The following is a 4619-nucleotide window of genomic DNA, read 5'->3' as shown; positions in this document are numbered from 1 at the left end:
TAGCACCCCCCCCCACCCCCCCAAAAAAAACATCTTGCTTTTCCCCCTTTATTAACAGTGTGTGTGTTTTTGTTTTGTGTACTTAGATGGTGTGTAGATTATTTAATTTAGTAATCAGTGTATGTGTGTGCTGTAGCTTTTATTATTTTTTGGTAGTAAAATAGTGAAGCGAATTGGAAGATTCCGAAAAGTGGATGTTCAGCCTAGAATTACTCTACAAACATTAAAGTGATGCTAAACTCCGGAGTTAAATCTTAACAATACATTCAAGTACCGTAACTGTTAACAAAAATGTATCTTATTTGTGTATCACTCAGCTGTAGATCCTCAAATCATCTCTGAATTGGTGCTGACACTGTCCTTCCTTCTGGAGGGTGACTACTTTTGTTCCCCATGGTCCCTGTGTGTGTTGTAAAGTAGTCACCGCTCCAAGATCACTCCTGTGATGGACTACAATCTCATGTTTAGTTTAGTGATTTGTATTGAGGTTGTAGTCCATCACAGGAGCGAGTTTGGGGTGGTGGCTACTTTACAACTCACACGGGGACCAATACAAATTAGTACGATAACCGTGAGATTGCAGTCCATCACGGGAGTGAGCTTGGATCCGCGGAGGGAGCGATGTCACTTCAGGATGGCCGAGCGGTGAGGAGAGAGAAAGCCGCCGGTTGTTAGATCCTGGCTGAGGGGCTCTCTCTTCCCTCACCACTCGCCCATCCTGAAGTGACAGCAGCTCCCTCCTCTGCCCCCCTTCAGCGCTCCATTTCTTCTTGGATCCCTGCTGCCTCTGCCCATACAGGCAGGGGAGAGCAGCAGGGATCCGAGGAGAAGCTGCAGGCTGTGCGGCTCCTCTGCTGCCAGGAGGCCAAGCTGTGTTGGCTGCCTGTGCTCGCCATGACGACAGGAGTGAGGGGGCGCAACCAGGCCAGTCCTGGCTGCGCCCCCTCACAGGTGTGCACAAGGGGAGTGTGTCACTCGGCTCACCCGTCTTACAGCCCTACAGATATCCTCTGTGCCCTGATGCTGACAAAGATGTAGATAGTATGAGGGGGGCTGAACAACACATTAGGGTCTATCTATTTAAAAAAAACCATTTGCATAGCCCCTTGTCTAGTGGAACTGCGGGTACATTCGTTCAGTCTAAGTTAACCAGCTGAGATTACAATTTTACAATTCGAGAGGATGCAGGAGAGAATAAGCATCGGAATGTAACCATTGCTATCCCTGTAGTAGCAATGGTTACAGTTATATGCTCATTCTCTCCAGCAAATTATAACCTTATATCTCCTTTCTAACATGTATTTATTTTCTATGATCCTTGGCTCTATCTTTTAGCCATAATTCTTCTTTTCCGATTCACTGTGTTCTTTAAAATAGCAACAAACGCACCTTTTGGAAATGTTTAGTAATGACAATCTACAAACGCATACTTCTAGATAACTGTCAACTTTTTTAGTTTAATAGAATTTTTATTATTTTTCTCACATAAACACATTTATACATACATATAAAAAAAGAAGTAGAAATATTTCAACATAATTTACTCTTATACATATCATGGACTAAACATCTCGCCATATAAATATCAACTTCATTGTTTCTACTATCTTACATATATTATTTATTCATTTTACATTACTCAACCTCATATCCCTATCTACTCTTCTACGCTCCTCTCACATTTAATCTACTACCAAACCTTCTTCTGGGAAGGGAGGGGGAGAGGTTATAAATTCCATGTGAAACCCTTCAGTGTTTTTCCTCAAACATGTCCTATGACCAACTTGCCCTCTCAAACCAAGCTTTATAAATATTCCTCGCACTACCTTGTGATCTCTCCTTATATGTGATTTATACTACTGTGTCTATAATAAGTCCTTTCTACTTTAATTACGTGATTAACCCTTATCCCTAACCCCCGGCTACCCTCCTCACCATCCCAACCCCCTTCCCCTCTATTCTTCCATACTGCACAGGTCTAATGTTATAAAAACTATTAAGAAGAAATCCCAATATGTTATTTATTTATACCTCTCTGTGTACTATCTAGCTATCGTTTAGTCTGTGTGTATATTTACTTATAGTTTCTATGGCTCTGGTCCGGCTTCCTGATTGGTCGGGAAGTCGGCTCCATGCTCTCTCATCACAGCATAGAGCCGCTTCCCTGTCAATCGCAAAACCGGGCAGCGTGTAATGACGCACTGCCCGGCTTCCTGATACCGGAAGTACTCGTGCTAGGCATCGGAGCATTTGGGCGAGTACGAGTACTTGCCCAAATACTCGGAATCGGCACCGATATCGATACTAGTATCAGTATCGGTGCATTCCTAGCTCTGGGGGTACTTCACCTACATCTATCTTCCTTTCTTCCCTATCGTTCTTTACCAATCTCCTACATTTCTCTGTCTGTTTATATGCTTCCCACTTCTCCCGATACAGGGCATTTTGACAAGTACTTGTACTTGTCAAAATGCTCCGGTACATAGCGCTGTAGCTTGCGCTATGATTTTTTTTTTTTTACTTACTGGGAGAGCAGCGGCGAGTCGGCCCTGGTCCGGTGGGAGGAGCTCTCTGTCGGTGCTGGTCCTGTTCTGTCGACACTGAGAACTCATCGACCTCGCGAACCTCTGACGTTGCATCCGGGTACTGCCAGTAGGTCAGCTACACATAAGGACCTTCCGTGCATGAGTTAATAGCCGTGAGAAAGGGACGCAGGTGCAGTGTGGGGGGGGTGTAAGGCTCGGTGAGTGGCAACGCATGCACGGAAGGTCCTTATGTGTAGCTGACCTACTGGCAGTACCCGGATGCGACGTCAGAGGTTCGCGAGGTCGATGAGTTCTCAGTGTCGACAGAACACCGGCGACTGCCCAGAGGACCTGTGGGCAGTCGCAGGCCAGCTAGATTAGGACCCCATCTGGAGCTCCTCCCACCAGACTAGTGCCAACTCGCCGCTGCTCTCCCACACAGCGCAACCTCACCAGCGAGGCAACAGTGAGTGAGGGCCTGGGGTCCCTTATAAGAACGCAGGGGAAAATAGTAAGAATTAGCAGGGGAAAATAGTACATTATTGTCTGCAGGTCTGCAATGGGAGGAGTTGATGACGGAGCTGGAAAGCAAGAGGTCTTGTGAGGTTATAGGGGCCATTGTGTTTAGCTGTTATTAAGTCATTAGTGAGTTTTAGGAGGGCGGTTTCAGTGGAGTGTAGGGGGCGAAAGCCGGGCTGTAAGGGATCGAGAAGGTTGTTATCTGCGAGGTGGCGGCTCAGGCGGCTGTAGATTAGGCTTTCTATGAGTTTGGAGGTGAATGGGAGTAAGGAGATTGGTCTGAGATTGTTAAGGTCGGTAGGGTCCATTGATGGTTTTTTGGGTATTGGGATGACCAGGGCATGCTTTAGAGGGGAGGGAAAGAATCCAGTAGAGAGGGAAAGATTTAAAATGTGAGTAAGAGAGTGTAGGATAGAGTATGAGGGTGACCGAAGTAGTGGTGAGGGAACAGGGTACAGGGGGCAAGTGGTGAGGTGGGTGTCAGAGAGCAGCTTTGTAACCTCCTCTGTGGTGACCGGGTCAAAAGAGGAGAGTGATGGAGGGTCTGGAACATGAATAGGGGAAGGTGACTGTATCTATTTTGTTTTTGAAATGAGTGGCAATGTCCTGGGCAGTCAGCGAGTTAGTAGGTGGTGGGGGACATAGTAGAGAGTTAAAAGTGGAAAAGAGTTGACGAGGTTTGGATGAGCGTGTGTTAATGAGAGTAACAAAATAAGTCTGTTTAGCAGCACGAAGGGAGGAATTATATTTTAGGAGGGCAGCTTTATACAAGGTGAAACACTGCAGCAATAGATTTACTATTATCCCCTGCTTATATGAATGGATTAAATGATCCATAGTACATAATAGTACATAACATGTAATTGTACTACGGATCATTTAACCCATTCATGTTAGTCAAGGAAAATTGTAAATCTATTGCTGCAGTGTGTACCGTATATGTAGTACATATATACAGCACACACCTCCACTACACTACACCAATAGAGTTACAATTCTCACCTGCTAACATGAATAGGTTAAATTATGATCCATAGTACATAACATGTAGTTGTATTATGGATCATTTAACCTATTCATGTTAGCAGGGGAGAATTGTAACTCTATTACTGCAGTGTACTGGAAGTGTGTACCAGGTTAAATGATCCATAGTACACACTTCCAGTACACTGCAGTAATAGAGTTACATTTCTCCCCTGCTAACATGAATAGGTTAAATGATCCCAGAGGGACATGCATGATCGGATTTGTAGTTTCACGACAGCTGTGTGAAAGCAAATACAAATGTTTTATTGTCCTAAAACAGTCTTAAATTAAAGTTCTTCATAATCGTAAAGAAATTGGCCTAAAATCATTAGTCTGCAATGTTTTTTTTTTTAAAATGTCACCTGTCCCTTTAAGAAAAAGTATCGGTAATTGGTATCAGCAAGTACATGAGGTGAGGTACTTGTACTTGTACTTGGTCTTGAAAAAGTGGTATTGGGACATCCCTAGTATGCATAGAAGGGGATTGCATAAGATTGTCTTGTGCATTATCCTGTGCGTTATTACTATCACGCTCCCGACCAATCCTAG

At 44.3% G+C, this 4619-nt stretch overlaps 1 protein-coding gene across 1 annotated transcript in view; it reads left to right on the top strand.

Annotated features, from left to right (window-relative positions):
* The window catches only part of CARS2 (cysteinyl-tRNA synthetase 2, mitochondrial (putative)), a 64077-nt gene that overhangs the window by 738 nt on the left and 58720 nt on the right, over positions 1–4619 (top strand). The gene's annotated exons all lie outside the window — the stretch shown is intronic.

Source organism: Nanorana parkeri, unplaced genomic scaffold (assembly GCF_000935625.1).
Source record: "Nanorana parkeri isolate BGI_ZX_2015 unplaced genomic scaffold, ASM93562v1 scaffold262, whole genome shotgun sequence".
Classification (NCBI taxonomy): domain Eukaryota; kingdom Metazoa; phylum Chordata; class Amphibia; order Anura; family Dicroglossidae; genus Nanorana; species Nanorana parkeri.
This window is presented reverse-complemented; position numbering and strand designations above follow the sequence as displayed.